The sequence below is a fragment of the Apteryx mantelli genome, chromosome 5 (genome assembly GCF_036417845.1).
Source record: "Apteryx mantelli isolate bAptMan1 chromosome 5, bAptMan1.hap1, whole genome shotgun sequence".
Classification (NCBI taxonomy): domain Eukaryota; kingdom Metazoa; phylum Chordata; class Aves; order Apterygiformes; family Apterygidae; genus Apteryx; species Apteryx mantelli.
In genome coordinates this window covers 25008241-25024141 of record NC_089982.1, presented here as the reverse complement: position 1 = coordinate 25024141, position 15901 = coordinate 25008241, and the positions used below count along the sequence as shown (strand labels likewise).

Genomic DNA, 15901 nt, shown 5'->3' with positions numbered 1-15901 from the left:
CCAAGAAATAGAAGTCTCACTCTTTCCAGCTCATTATTGGGCTGTGTGCCCGATGAAGTAATTTCCTTTGATTATGCAGCCAGTCTTGAGTGTATGAGTAGATTTGATGACTGCATGCTGTATTTTTTTTTTCATTTTATGGGTTTTATTCTGACTTAGAGGCTATACAGTATGTTTTGCTACCCATCAGACTTGGCTACAGGATCAAGCTTGAAGAACAGTGTTCTTTTCTTGCCAACTTATTCAGCCTCCATTCACTCAGCCTACAACAGCTTGTCAGCTCTGCTAAAAAGAGCCAAATAAGACTTTACTGTAATATTTCTTCCCTGCTCTCCTGCAAAACACGACACGTTTCTAGAAACAGATTGGGCATAAGTTCTTGTGGTGCATGGCCAAGAGCTCTGTTAATATTTCCTGTGTTCACTACAGGCAGCCTGGTCCTGTTAACCATTGAGTGCTGAAGAAGAGCCAGGAAGAAAACAAATCTTTCTTGTACAGTTATAAGAATGTTCTGTTTGTAATGCATCTATGTTTTTATGAGCCTCAGCAAACTGTAAACACAGAGGCAGATGTAATTTCCTCCATTATGCTGTGGTTAAGAGAAGCAGCATAACCTAAGATCACAGAAGGAATGGCTACTGAACTGCACATGAGGAAAAAGTACTGTTAGCAATAAAATCCTCCGAAAGCATCCATGCAACGCAACACATCGTAGTCCAATACAAGCGGAGAAGAATGCTCCTCAAGAAGTTATCAGGGTAATCTATGAAACTTTGCAGACGGAGCAGGAAAAATGCATTTCAAGTTGAGGTTGCACTGAGCACATTGCTAGTAACAGAATAGGAACACCAGCAAGAGGAATGAAGCACAACAACAGAAGCAATGCTCGCATCTGTGTTCAGGGAAAGACCAACTGCCTCTATAGCTATTTACATCTTAGGTATTTCAGTATACCTATGGAGGACCATATGGAGCTAAGTAGTACTACAATCCCAAAGATTAATCCCTGATAATTTAGCTTGATCATTCTTACATACATTTTATGCTGTTTGAGGTTGGCATTTTTTTAATCCTTTAATAAAGAAACCCAAATCATGGTTCTCTAGAGTCTTTTGCAGTTTTCACTTCTGAGACCCCACTGCCGAGAGATTTTGCTATTGTGCATTTTAGCATAGCTAAGTACCCACCATATCATTTTATGTAAGAAGGCATCTTACAGTCCAGAACACGGAATGAGTTAATTACATAGCAGGGAGTCTGTATCTGGCTACTCTGGTCGTGCTAGTGATGAATAGAAGGGCAGGAAGTGGTAAAAAAGCACAGCGATAATTGTACCGGAATAAGAGCGGGATCATCATACAGACCTAGACCATTGTTACAACTCTAAAATTAGGGACATAATCGTAATAAAAACCTCATATTCTAACTTAATTTAGATTCTCCTAGAAGAATTGCAGATGCTTTCATCCCACAAACCAAATGTTGCCTGGACAAATTTTAAGGAGTTATATTTATCTGCGTTGCTTGCTAGCCATCACAGCGCATGTGGCTGGGAAGGTTTTTAGATTGTGGTCAGGCACAACTAAAATTCATATCTTGCTCGCTCGCTCGCTCCCCCCCAGCTCATTCCCGCTGGGGCATTTCTTTCAAGTTCTTCTGCCAAATTTTCTGCTTCTCTCCTGCCAGGCATTCTGCTTGCAGATTGCCAGACCTCTTTCTTTGCTTCTAAGTATTCACTTTTCTTTTTTCCTCTTTTCTCTAGTCTTTCCTCTTTCACTTCTATGAAGTCCTTTTTTCTCTTCCCATCTCATGCAGCTTTTGCCTACAAGTTTTTGTAATTGCAATTAAAGTGTATTTGTAATGCTTCCTTTGGTCTAATACTTTTCTCCCCAGTTACTCACTGCTTTGGCTGATTTTTATTGCCTTTCAGAGCAAATGTCAATGCATTCTTTGCTTCCAGGTAGCTTGTACAATACTTCATGAAACAAACTCAAAGGATTTAGATCCTGTCAAAGCAGGGAGGTGTGAATTGATTTGAATGTTTTCAAACTCTGTTTACTCAGAAATGAATTCTTTTCTGCTATAAAATTCAAAGTGCAGGTTATTGTATTTTGGTAAAGGAAAAAGTAATACAAATGATTTTAGGAGTAAAGTCTTCTGCAGTATTATATATTCTGCTGGGTTTGACAAATAAATAGGGGACTTCGAAGTACTACGTTAAGAGCAAATATAGCATGAGAAATGGTGTCATCTGTGTAAATGTTGAGATATGTTTATTTTTACACCAAGTGCAGTATTATCAAAATGCTTCCTATCAGTTGTTGAAAACAACTTTCTCCATGTTTGAGTAATGTTTTGTATTCATTTATTTATCTAGGATGAGGAACAGCAGGAACACAAGCGATTTTCCTGGGAATGAATCCAAGAAGTGATGGTAGAGGCTTTCTAGTTAATCAGTTTGTTAAAAGAACTTTTTCAGCGTGCAGCATTATTCACTTAATTTTTTCATTGAGCCTTTTAATGTAAGTACTATTAAAGTTAGCAGCTGTGATATGGAAATGTTTGTTTATGCCAGATCACTTGAAAGTCCTAACTTTTCATCTGTGCAACAACAAACTGAACTATAGATTTTAAGCATTGCTAAATGATAACAGTCACAACACAGCCACGCTAAGCAAAGATAGTTAAACTATGCGCTTCCCTAAATACCACATACTTACTACAGTCTTCCTTAAAGTTTGCTCTCTGTTCATATATTATAAATGAGTGTTACTCATAAAGGATTTGAAGTCCCCAAGCATGTGTGTCCACTTCCACCATTAAAGTGGATTCAGGTGCTTGGCATGACTGTTTCCAGGCAGACTTTCCTTAAATAATCGATAGCTGCAGTCCTGTTGCCCCATAGTCTATATCTGGATATACTCACATTACGTTTATAGAGGTTTCATACAAGTTACTGGCTGACAGAACATGTGATAAGGATCTCACACTTTCTTTTGTTAATGTGACCTATTTTCACATTCTTAGATGACAAATTATGCCAAATGAGCTTTCTTACACCTACTATGATATGATGAGAAATTCATATGTCAACCACAGCTGTCCTGAAAATGCTGTAAAACTTAGTGATGCGAGGCACTGGAGTTTGATTGCCAGAAAACAGTGAATGAGAAGAGGAGAGACACATCACAGAAATTAACCTTTCAGACATTTGACTATGAATGAATGTGTGTATTTTGACTTATCTGTTTTCTTAAGAAACTATAGTACTCAAAATATTGTTACGGGCAAAAGCCAACATAGCACATACATTGATCCAAGAACTTATTGTCAGTCTAGTTAATATTTTATTACTATAATAATCAAGCTTATCTAATTAATACAGAAAAGCCTCATTAATGATATGGTAAAAATTGTTATTGAAGGAAGCCTTCCAATTATTTACTCCTTTTCTCTGGTGTTATGTTCACCCTTCCAAGGTCTCTCCGGGTCCTCAGGGCAAAAGTTTCAGTCTTTCTCTAAAAGAAGAAGGGTTTACAATGACTTGTCAGCATCCTGAGAACACAGAAAGCTATTGTTTGTTATGCAGTTACTACCCATGTGTGTCAGTCCTTTCCCATACATGGTTTTCTCAGAACTAAGCCAAAAGAAGTGAGGCAATAAGCAATGGCCTAGCAGTCGAGTGACATCATGGCTAAAACTGGCTCAGGCCAGGACAAGGCCAAACAAGTTCTAAGCCCTGCACTGCCAGGTCAGTACAGAGCCTGAGGCCTTTTGCTGGTTATGGCAAAAATCACACTGAGTACAGTAGCTCACTAGGGGAACAAAGAAAATCCTTGAAGGAAAGTATATTCTCAATTATGGACTTTCCAGGTGTAAGGTTAAAAATATGTCAGCCTCTGTATCTGCTATCCTCCTATAGCATGAGGAACTTCACCATCCCAGCAGAACCCTGTAGGTTCTCCTCAGTTCCTTAAGCCCACATACTACACATTGGCAAAAAGACAGAAAATCTACAGAACTATGCAGAACTGAGGAGGGTGAGGGTTTTTTCTACCTCTATCCATGTAGCGTGGAGATTTACCTCTGTCATTTGATGTGACACTGTGCTGCGTTCAACCTTGATTATGCTGTATAATGCTGCCCAGATATGCAACACTGGCATCCAGTTTAACCCACCACAAATTTTCCATTAGCCCATGAGGCCTATAGAGCCTGGCAAAGTAGGGGACGGGAGGTTTCATGCAAGGCACTGGTAGACCAAGCATATGATAAGGATCTTGCACTTGCATTTGTTAATGTGACCTATTTTCACATTCTCAGATGACAAATTACACCAAATGAGCTTCAAGGGGAGTACAGAAGTGGCTGAAGACCTTAATCTGTCTCTTTCATGTGGCTGCTGAGTTCTTTACAGGTGCTGTATAAAATCCCACTCAAACTTTTGAAGATAGATGTGTGCCCTTACATTAGCTTAGGCAAGTTCCTGCCCTTTGCACAGAGATGGGTATCAGTCAGTGTGTCTGTAACCTTAGCTAGATACTCTGGTTTTTAATTTTCTACTCATGGTTATCTAGCTTCTCTTCCACCCCAAAACATGGACAGATTTTTCTAAGGAGAATGAGATGTAGGGCTAGGAGGTTTTCAAGTGGTCATCTAGTCCGTACTACTGGTTCAATGCAGAATCAAATATATTTAGACAGCTCTTGACACATGGTTGTCAAACTCTGTAGTTCCCTGGCTCCTCCTTTTTTACACTTTTTAGAATAGATATAAAATTTGTCCTTTGTTGAGACCTTCAGTGTTCACCAAGATAATTACTAAAGGTTTTACGTAATCAAATTTTGCTTTGGACACAAAGTCATACAGTTTGTGAGACCAGAGTTAATAGGCTTGCAGACATACATATACATTACAAGCCCAGTTTAGTCACTGCTAGTTATATGGCAGAGATGTGTCTTTCATGAGCTCTGCATGGGAAAAGATACATGGAGTGACACATGAAGACATGGAGTGGACCATCTGACACACAGGTGGACAAGGATAAACTCAGTGATGGATTGGAAGGGGCAGCGCAGTGCAAAGCTTGACAGTGTGGATAAATAGTGGGGGAAAGAGCCATGTCAGGTTTTGAAGTGGGCAGTTTTTTATGTGATAGCAGATGAGCATCTGGTAGGCGGATTTGAATGGGGAAGGGACGTGATCAAATGCTGAGCAAGGAAGGCAGCTTGTTTGTTACATCTTAAGTTTTTGGGGGGCAAGAAAGGCAGCTTGGAAAGCCAGGAAGAGTGACGCAGTAGCTAGGGTATAATACAGATATGAAGAAGAAATTAGTGGTGGGAATGGAATGTAAACAACAGCCCTCAGAGCTGTAATGGAAGAACGATCAATGGAATTAGCAGGAGGCAGCCCTGGATTTTATATTCCAGGTGAGCAATCTCCTGCTGGATCTGCAAAATCCCTGGGAGGGCAACGGCAAGGAAGAGGAAATGAAGACATGTCAAATCTGAAAAACCATAACATAGTGTTTGGCTGCATTGTTATCCAAATACATCTTTCACTGTAAGAAACCTTTATGTCAAGCATGGATTTGTAATGAGAAGAGGCTACTATATCAAATCAGTCTTCTCTGTTGGTATGTCTGAAGAAATAAAACTGGCTAGATGCAGTGTTTCTGATATATATTCCCGCTTCTAATCAGAATATTTTATAACCCGGATCCCTAATAGCATTTGGGAGAAATAACTGCAACAATGTATTGGAGGGCCACAGTGGTATAATATTTTTGAACTTTAAACATCCTTTATCTGATCTAATATTACAGGTAATCCGTAAAAATGGATCCTGATGCCTCTTAAAAATGGCTGCTGGTGGTATAAATACTTATAATGAATGCTAGTGTTGCCTTGCTGAAGATGAACATGTAAGTCTTGAGAGTGATAAAAATAGATCAATAGTTTGTAGGAAGATATCTACAGTGGAATCTGATAGGTAGTAATCTTCATCTCTCTAGATGGTCAATGCTGCAGTTTCCAATTTTGAAAATAAGTCAGACTGTTAAATAAATAAGTGCCACAAAATCATTTAAATAGGACCTAGAGCTGACCTCTCCTCAAGACATGATCAACTGTACCTAAACCAGTATGAATACGCTGTGAATGGGTGCCTGCAGTTATTCCCACCGATGCATTAGTTTTTTGGGTTTTTTAATGACAAATAGCATTCCCCTGCATGTGCGCTTTGGGGAGCTTCTCTTAGCTTACCTGTTGGAGCTGTTGTTTCTTCTGTGCAGACATTTTGCTATGCCTTTGTCTGTCACTATATGAAGTCAGAAATGAGCTATTTCTTTAGGCCTAGTGTTTCACATGTAAAACTAAAAGAGAAAAGTTTAGGCTATATATGAGGAAAATGTTTTTGCTGGAACAATTGGATTCTGGAAGAAACTAAAGCTATTTAAACAAAGTGGACTCTCTGGGCCATTTCGGTGCTAGCTAAACATTGGTGGGAATTATATAGGAAGGGAGTAATTCTGCAAAATGAAGTGTAGAAACTGGATAATAGAAGTGATCATTTCTGACAAGGGTCCTTACTGTCTATTATTTGTATAGAGAAAGACAACGTCTAGTTAATAGTTCTGTAGAGAAAGAGAATTGAGAGACTGCAGCATTTGCAGAATCTCAGTGAGTAGCAATTGTGATTTTTAAGTTGTCATTTCACTACTTACTTAGGATTTTATTTGAAACTGAGGTTTTGTTTTTTTTTTAAACTAAAAAAGATGCATGGAATTTCCACGAGAAATATTTAGGTACTGGATTTTGGCATTTGTTATCCACGGATAAATTGCAGGAATTGAGTCAATCTTACTCCCCGAAGCACATTTCAGCTAATTTTTAAGAACAGAAACTACTCACATTTAAGAAAAATGGGCAGAATTTTAAGACCTAATACTAGGTAGCCTTTGCAGGTTGAGTAGTTATCTTGTGTTTTCTGCACATTAATATTGAGTTCTCAACAGATATCTGCCTCAGGCCATGATTTTTGGCATTCTTTCCTATGGAGCTTTTGTGTTTCTGAAACAGCCATTTAGGGACTTCTCTGTTAAAGCTTATAAAACACAAGAAGTGATCAAGAAGGAAGTGAGTAAACCCAAGGCTAATATGCATTTTCATTCCTAATATTTTTGCATTCTGGCTGTTCTTGTCACAGCTTTTGAAATACATTTTTAAAGTTACTTTAAGCATCCAGTGGATAAGAGAAATAATTGTTATAATATCCAAGTCATTAATTGTCTAGGAGTTTTGAGTTCATAAATAAACGTGACAGTAACGGCTATTTGATAGTGTTTTTTTAGTTAAAGAAATAGTTCAAGACTATGCTTACTTTTTTCACTATCATGTTTGTTTTCAAATTGTTATGATTTAAAAGAATGTTACATGCTTATTGCCTTCGTTTAACCTTTGATCTGGCAAATAGATAAAATGGACAAAGCAAACATCAACTTTTAAGTTGTAGAGCAGCAATTTAGAAACAGTGTAGAACAATTTAGTACATGCTGAATGTTTGACTTTTTTCATAAGTACATTATAATTCTTTTGTTGTTAAAGAGAAGAGAGCTATCTAGCGGTTATAGATGTCATCAGCTTTTGTCCAACAGTTACCAAGAACTGTATCCAACTTGAAAAGTACAGAATGGTTTAAATTATACGTGAGTAATGCAAGGTTTGGGATTAGGCTTTATAATATGGGAGGACAAATTTTGCCACCTGCTATGGCTTTACAAACTCATTTTTTAAAATACAGGTTTCTCATCTGACTAATTGAAACTCCCGTAATATTTTTTTTAAATAAAAGCAATAACCAAAAATGTGAATTGAAGGAGTTATGCTAGGAAATACAGTCTAATGACAAGTTGTTGTATAGCTGCAGGGAAAAAAAGTAAAATAGTTGGCAAATGGCATACAGGAAATTTGGTTACCAAACATTTATCTTTTTAGAAGTGAAACAAACTCTCCATGGCCTACTTTACTGTAGAGGATAATCAGCGTGTCAGCAATTGATGTGATATTCCATGGTAGATTGCACCACTACACTGTATACAGCCTAAACTCAAAACTCCAGACTGAATTGAAATATCAGGGGGGTTTGGGTTTGTTTTTTTTTTCCAAAAAAGGATCAAAATCCACTCAAGCCAATGAAAATTATTCCACCTGTCTGTAGAGGTTTTCTGTTTGAGATGTAAGGTCTACTCTAGCAAGTACCTAAATTAAAACAGAGTGGTATCTGCAAGTTCAAAGCTGTAATAGGAGTTAATTATGATTCATTTAGGATTGTATTTTGTCCTTTTATGTTAACAAGGTCTTGAAGAAACACAGAATTCTTGGTTCACATCCTGGCAGGTAAATCATGCAGAAATGAGCTTTGATATTTTTTAAATTCTTCTGGATAATTATAGCCACAAAGATTTTTCTGAACTGACTGTCAGTTCAGGGTATTTCATTGCATTATTTTTCTATGGAGAGTGCCAGTTTATTTCCTTGCACTCTTTATCTTGCGTCCTTCTGAGCGCATGCTGTTACCTTTTCTGTGCTACTTCATATTCCCATTACTGTTTCTTCAATAGACATTGCACCTGCTTAAATATCTTTAAAACTGCCTCTACAAATACCTAAATCCATTGCAGATGCACATGAGAACCATGCAGTGACTCACTGTATATTATGGACACCAAATTGTCATCAAGTATCTCACCATCACTTTTTCACCTGCTCATGTGGTATCCAGCTGTGGCTTGTTGGCCTTGCATTTGCCTGTAGCATGAGATTTGCTGTTCAAAGTTGAAGTTCTCATTTCTGAAAGGCTTCATGTCAGTTTTCAGTTGGCCCCTGTGTTCTTCCAGAGAACATACAGAATTAGGTTTTGTTGGGGGGTTGTTTGTTCTTCTTTCATGTGCGCTAAAATGTAAGTGCATATTCTAAAGAAACTATAGCTGCAAAAGGAAGCAGAGTGGTTAGAGTGGAAACTTCTAATAACTTTGGAAGCCAATATCTTTACATGTTTTACATTATAGTTCAGTATGTTAACACTTGGCCACAATACTAGGCATCTCCTAATGCATCAGAATTATAGAAACATCTGGGTTAAATAGCTTCATGCCGATCCACTGAGAAAATTCACAAAGGATTCAATACTTTTAAAAATATTTCATTTTATATCTAGGATAGTAGGTTGCATTATGGTTATATACCCATTTATGAAACACACAGGAACATTTTGTTTCTTTTTTTTTCTTTTAGTCTTTAAGTGCCTACAGGGCACATCTGTGCTTCTTTATTAAGAGCTGCGTTATAACTGGGCCTTGCTTTGCTACAGTGTGGGAGAGGGAGCAAAGAGGTTCCTTTTCCCTTTGTGCAGCCCATGTGAAGCCTGCCAAAAATTACAGACCTCTCCAGAGCTAGGAGTAATCCTTTAGAAGAAAGATGTTTCTGCTACATATCTGTCCTGCTGGCCAGGAGAGCTGGCTGATCATGTGGGAAAGTACCAAATTACCCTGTTACAGCACAGCCAAGGTGCTCTGGTTTAAAGCCCCTTTGCTCCAGGCATTGTTTCCCACACACTGTCTATCCCTGGCAGGCCATTCTTGTTGGACTCCATAGGAGCAGCACTTTCGCTGGTATGATCTGATCTTACAGCAGTGAAATTCTCAGGAACACTCAAATCTTTTTAAGTGTATTTGTGTTCTGCTGGTACAAAAAGAACGGTCTGTAACGGCAGCTGAAACCTTTCTTTAGGTCTCTAATAGGGCTTACACAAATCTTGCCACTTAGCATTTCTTAATTTTACAGATTACTGTGTGGTAAGTAATGATGCAAGCTGATCCCCTCTAGTGTCAGAGGGACAGAAAAGACTCCTGGTTTCCAAAAGTTCTCTGGTTCCTTGAAAAGCATGCATGCTGTACATTGCACTGCTAGATAACCCGTATAAAAATGTAACAGCAAACTATTGCTTCTGGGTAGGACTTTAGCATATGCATTGTAGGCTTGTGTTGTGCATTTAAATGTGTTGAATTTCAGTCCAGCAGGTGATCAATATGGGGATCAGTGTGGCTGAACGTAAGATAACTGCTATTAAACTTTTTTTATTGGACAAGGTGTCCAATACCTCTTTCTCAAGGAGGTGAGGGGTTGCTACGGAGCCTTTCTGTCTTCCCTGGAAGTATTCATATGTTGATACATCCTTTATTTGCTTCATCCTGGCTCTGAAAGCCCCTCCTTCATCCACTGTACAGCTTGGACTTCAAATGAGGCAGCAAGTTGAAGAAAACAAGCTGTTTAAGATGCTGGATTGTCCTGACAGCCTTACCTTTCAAGGTGGCAAGTTTGCTGAAGATAACCACTTGATCAAGACACAGTTCCAGTCATGGATTAGAGATCTGCACTGTTGAGGACGTGTTACAGAATCAGATTGGTACAAGGATGACATCTTTCTGCCTGAAGAGAATATCGTAATTCCTGTGTTTCTGTAAGTGACAACTAAAAGCAGATTCAGCCATACTTGTGTAGCGTGAAGTATACATTTACCTTTTTTCAAGTCAGAGCCTCCAATGTTACTCACATTTGAGTGGTAAATTGAACTGTTTCTTATGGTGGCTGTTCCCAAATAGTATGATATAAATATATTTTCTTTTCCATTCAATCAATTTTCCAGGTCTATAAGCTTGATTAATTTGATTTTTTTCTTCCGATGAAGGAGATGGTTTTCTCCCACTGTACTTTTCTTAAGCTGACATGATAATCTCTTGCACATCTCCCTTTGGCACAATGGAGAGCTAGTTAATGCAAAACAGAACAGCTTAAAACAGAAAGTGGAGACACCTATTGCAGAGCTGGGGGAGCAAGACCTGCTATAGATTTGCAATGTAATAGGGATGTGAACTTTGACTAGTGTCCCTTCTCTCCAGGATATGAATTTTGTGGGGTATAAATAAACTCCCTTCCTTGAGAAAGACCCTTCTATTCTGTGCTGACTTCTCCACCTGGCCAGGGAAATGTAGTTAAAGACACACAAGAACAGCAGGATGTCCTGAGAATACACTACATGACTGAGGAGATGCCCCGGAAGCTGTTTCTCTTGGCTGTGGAAGTCTGATTGCAATTTCTCTGTGTTGTGGGGTAAGTACACGAAGTAACAAGCTGCAGTAGCAATGTTGCCGCTGTCTCACTTTTCTGTTACAACAGCTCTTTCATTAACTAACTTTTCGGCAACCTGATGAAAACCTGACTGTATACCCCAGTGGTGCTTTTGTTTTATGGTGGAAACTTGTTTTTTTCCCTAGTTTATGCTCCTCCTTCCCTTATGTTAAGGTTGGGGGGGAATGGCTTCACCACACATTCAGCAGTTTGGCTTCAGGAATTCCTCAGTCTTTTCTCTTATAGGCACCCTGCCATGGGTACAAGGCTATTCTCAGACACTGGTTTCCTGTGTAACAGGCAACTGACAGATATCCCCCCTTTGGGAAACCCTCATGCTTACAGTATCACAAGGGAGCAATGCATGTTGGCTAGCCCCAGATGAAGAGCTTCTGCGGGTGAGTGGGATCCTTTGGAATTGGTCACAATTACCTGTGGAGGGTCTGGTGCCAAATGCACTTGTTCTGAACAACCACAAGAGAGTGACTGTGTGAGTGAAACAGATCATTTCCTCTCTTGATCATGGAGAGAACAGCCTAATTTCCTCCGAAGAGTAGACTCACAACCATATCAGTTCTTGTGGGGAGGCCTGCTTGGCCCCAGATTATTCTGACACAGCCAAAGAGCTCTATCTGGCAATGAGCTAACTCAGTGCTCTTCTCCTTTTAGGCTGCTGGGATAATCTAAAGCTGAGATGTCCTGGAGTTACCTCTAAGGTCTCCCATGCTTTGGGTAAGCAACAGCACTCCAGAGTTAACTTCTCAATCTAGTGATTTGTTTCCGTTTCTGCTTAACTACCTAAAATAGATTCCCTTCAACAGAGAAATGAGAGAGCTATCACATGCCAGGAATAGCGAAAAGCTACTCTTGGGGGCAAGAGATAAGAGAATTTGCCAAAAGACCAGGAAACCAATGTTTATTCAGTCTGTGAGGAGTATTTTTCAGAAGAATTAATTGTGAGCTGTACCCTTGGACTTCTAAGTTCTAATGATTAAAATTTAGTACAGGACAAGGGAACAAATGTGGCATATTGAAGAAACAATCATTTTATTGGTAGAAATTCTATTTTTATCTCCTTTTCTGAGGGCATGTGCCACCAAAAAACATATCTTCATACTCAGAAAAGTCAGATTTTATTCCTGTCCTCTGTTTTTAAAACCATCTCTTTAATTCCTTCCAGAAAGAAAAATAATGCAAACCACTACTATCATTTTAATTATAAAAATCACGGAAAATGGTTTGATTTTTTTTTTTCTTGCCAGCTTTAGTTGCAGTACAGAATATTTCTGGCATCTGCTTTCTCCTCTGTCTCTAATCAGCCTATTATGCCCCTTGTGATGACTGCTTATGTTGTACTTTGACATCGTGTTGCTTCTGTAGTTTCTGAAGCAGCATGATATAAATGTCTGTACTGCAGCCATCCCCCAAAGGTTGAAAAGCTTGGATATGCTACAGACACATACTCACTTCTAATGCCAGTCTGTAGTATCTTTCACAGATCAGCATATAATATTACCTGATTGTAAGAGCCACTTTAAGGTATTTTTAATGGCATCTCTCATTATTTGTTTCATTATAGAAAGAGGTACAAAGATAAGTATCTGTTTTTTGGAATCCTAGTTTGAAAAACAAAGACGTAAAAAAGTTTTGCCTGGAGCAAATGTCAAGAAAAAGACATAGTACAATGTATTTCTCTGCTTTAAATACTGCATAAGTAGTGCAGCTGGACTTGTTCAGTTGGCATTCCAGATGTTTTCAAGTTTAAGTCCCAAAATTCACTGGTAATTGATGTGTTTTCTGGCATTCAGAAATATCCATGTATCAGGTAGAATGAATTTCATATTACTTCTGCTTTGCATCATGTTAGATGCACTTTTTTCAGCTATTTGTAGTACTAAAAACAGTCCCACATTTCAAAAATGCATAGTGCCAGGTATAACATTCACATTGGTTAAGGAAACAATTCATGAAACAAAAACATATTTTCCAATAAATTTGTACCTGTTGACTAAGTGTCCAAGAGGACCACATCATCAGTTTGAGGGAAATTCCATTCTGAAAAATCACAGTGTGATGCCTTACAGCACTCAGTTGTTCTTAGGGCTCTTATGATCTAGATCAGTTTTCTCGGATATTTTCAGATGGAGAAGGATGACGTGATGCAGACAACTGTGGACCCCTTCCCATTTTATTTAGAAATATTTATTCAAAGTCCTTCATTTTCCATTATTCTGCAAGGTCCCTACTGAAATGGTGCAATGTTTATTTGCAATGTATTGGAAAATATTTGATACTGTCCTTTTAGGAGGTAGAAATGAGGTAAGGTTGTTAGCAAGTTGAGTCGGTCATCTGTGAGCAAAATGCTTTGGTTCATGGACTAATTTATTTTATTTATCCTTTATCATTGAGTGAATTCTTCACAACTGATAGCAAAAAGTTCTTTGCTAGTTGTTTAACTATTAATGTCTTGTAAAAATTGGTATTCCAAAATAGATTCCCTGGTGAAAAATAATGAATATTACCCCAGACTTCTCTGGGCAACATAACATTGAGGATGTTCACATAACACCTACACATTTGTGCAGATAGACATATGCTGTGCATTTTCTGCTCTCTTAATGACAAGAACATTTGTGCTGCTCCTGGAGGCAGCCATTGTTTCACTTCCCACATCCCTCACAAAAAGCAGGTTTGATAGTCCAAACTGAACTGTGGGATGTCTGGAGAGCAAAGGCATTTTAAAATACTGCACCTCGTCAGTTATTGCACAACTGGTGGAAATCATGTAGATGAAGGCCATCTTGACACCGAGCACCTTTTGTTGGTGACATAATGGCAGCTTCTATTTGCAGTTGTCAGTGACAGCTTGAATCCCATTACTGAGTGGCCTTCTCAGTGGGATATAGGAAGAAGAACTGCAACTATAAGCCATTCTGTAGAAAGTCAGAAGTAAGAACTTTGTCATACTATACAGCAGATAACAAGGTTTCATATCTTTTGAGAGACTTTATTCTGAAAATAGCTTTAGCTCACTGCATATTCTAGGATAGCCTCAGGTGATTTTCTTTGTGACACTTCAAAAGGTTGCAGTAAATAATGACAGCATGCCTTTATATAGCATTTTCATTGGAACATTTGAGGACACCTTAATGTAGGTGATCATTGTTATTTCTGTTATACAGCTGGTAAAATTAAATCACTAGGTGTTTAAGTGGTTCACCTGAAGATCAGATAGTAGGTCAAGAGCATGTTAAATGCCAAACTCCCTAGCTCTCAGCCTCTGGCAGCATAGCTCTATTTAGCATAAAAGGAAAAAAAAATCCCCAAACCCTTTAATTAGTAATGGAAGGAAAAAATGTGCATAAATCTGATACACTTTCAGTCACATAGTTACTTCTCACTGATGGTAAACTGTTCTGTGGCATGAGTTCACAGGGAGAAAGGGTGGCTAAGGTGAGAAGTGTTCAAACAGCTGAGCAAGCCGCACATACACTTTAAAATGCTGCAAGGTTTATAAGTTCATATAGCCTCATAAATGTAAGGTTTATTAGCCAGCATAATAATTTTCCAAGGGAAATAGGGGATGATGAGAGTTAATTAACCCTCACATACTGTAACGCAGGAGAATGTACCACATGGAACCGTCCTGAATGGTACATGTTGGATAAGTGCCTTTCCACCTGTAGCTGCTACGATTCAGTGTAGTTTGAAGTGTCCATATTGTGTTAAAATAGGGGAAAAAAAAGTTGGCAAAAAACGGTTGATACTAAGAAAAGAGCAAAGGGCCCAGTGAAACGACTGTGAAGCCAGGAAGAAAAATACGGTATCCGTACTGGATGAATTTGTGTGTTTCTTTTCTTCTCCTTGGTACTTGATTGTCAGGATTCAGAGACACTGATCAACAAAAGAACTGAATAGTTTTGGCAGTCCATAATATGGACAAAGCTAGTTTTCCCATGAAAGGCACAGCATTGTAATGATGAGTGAGTGTGTCCAGCTTCATAATGACTAACTGTCGTTATTAGCATCGTTAACTGTCTGGGTGATAGCACTGATCCCTAATAGTGGAGAGTTTTTCAAAACCCTAATAGGTTTTTCTTCAAATCTCACTTCATGAGAAATTTTCAAGTTTTGGGCTAATGTTGCCAGCTTTGGTCTCAAGCCGAAACTAAATTTATCTTTCAAAATTTAGGACACCTAGAGTTCTGCACTGTGTGGACCTCAGTCCTGGAAACCAGGGCACCCAGTTTGTAAGCCAAGTTCTTTCATCCTTGTACCATGAATTTTGCGGCTAAATTCCAGCAGAAGCAACTGACTGTTGATGCTTGTTAGCGCTGAGAAGTAAGGCTTTAGGAGCATCAAAACAGACACCCAAAATTAGAGTTATAAAATAATACATAGTACAACTCAAAAGAAGTCCTGTACTGATACAGTTGTGGTCTGCTTTAGCAAAGCAAGCATTAGCAAATCCTCCAGGAAGGATTTCCAGGAAGGAAATAGCTTCACTAAAATATGCTCTTGTAGTTTACCCACCACAGTTTCATTCTGGATGTATTTGAAATTACTGCCATTCTTCCCTGGATGTTTATAGGAGTAATATCTCTGTGATCATGGTATCTAAGTATATACCTAAATAGCCATGAAGCACATGCAAGCAGTTTTTACTGCAACCGTTGCTCAAGAAGGCTTTATTTGTTTATTTTAGAACTGAACTC

The 15901-nt window shown here is 38.6% G+C and overlaps 1 long non-coding RNA gene across 2 annotated transcripts; it reads right to left on the bottom strand.

The window, feature by feature from the left end:
• Window positions 1–3344: 3344 nt before the first annotated feature.
• Window positions 3345–10482, bottom strand: LOC106491966 (uncharacterized). Of its 2 annotated transcripts, none has more exons than XR_001293865.1 (3): window positions 10360–10482; window positions 8749–8986; window positions 3345–3518 (listed from the first exon to the last, which is right to left on the bottom strand). It is a non-coding gene; the product is annotated as an uncharacterized lncRNA (long non-coding RNA). The 2 variants fall into 2 exon arrangements; XR_001293864.1 differs by having other exon boundaries at window positions 8763–8986.
• Window positions 10483–15901: the final 5419 nt, after the last annotated feature.